Here is a 921-nt window from a genome sequence, read left to right on the forward strand (position 1 = left end):
CAAAAGCTCTAGTATTGAACCATACCCAAAGCCATAATGCCTACATTTTTAAAAAAGAAATTCAAAAATACAGAATTTATAGGTTGACCTCAAATCAATAACCTTACCATTGTAATCTCAAGGAAAAAAGAACAACAAGTTAAATGCAAAGCTAGAAGAAGGAAGGAAATGATTTTGATTAGAGTTAGATTGATGAAAAAGAGGTTGGAAAAACAGAGAACATAAACCCAAAAGTTAGGCCTTTCAGAAGACCAACAAAAATTGCAAACTTTGAGCTCGATTGATAAAGATATAAGGAGAGAACCCAAATTACTAAAATAAGATGTGAAAGGGAAGACAATACTCTCAATTTTACAGAAATAAACAATGAAAATAAAATCTTTTGAAAAATTGAATGCCAACAAATTGGATGACAAATTCCTAAAAATACAGACACTGCCAAAACTGACTCAAGGAGAAACTGAAAAACTAAATTGACCCATAAAAACAAGGAGATTGAATAGATGGCTTAACTGATAAATGCTTCTACAAAACACTTAAAGAAGAATTAATACCAATCCGTTCCAAGCTCCTTGAAATTACTGAAGAAGAGAGAATATGTACTAACTCATTCTATGAATCCAACATTACCATAACACTAGAGCCAAAGACACCACAAACAAGGTATCTCAAGGAACTGGAAAAGGAAACTATGGACCAGTATCCTTTATGAAAACATCAATACCTAAATTTAAAAGCTAAAACCAAAACAATCACAAAAGACAAGCTTCATGATGTTGCATGGGTAATTGTTTCTTAAGTATGACACCAAAAGCATAGGTAACAAAATAAATAGATACAATGGTTCATCAAAATTAAAACTTGTGCATAAGATAATACTCCGAAAAATATTAAAATAACAAAAGAATGGGTGAAAATACT

Source organism: Callospermophilus lateralis, chromosome 5 (assembly GCF_048772815.1).
Source record: "Callospermophilus lateralis isolate mCalLat2 chromosome 5, mCalLat2.hap1, whole genome shotgun sequence".
NCBI lineage: Eukaryota > Metazoa > Chordata > Mammalia > Rodentia > Sciuridae > Callospermophilus > Callospermophilus lateralis.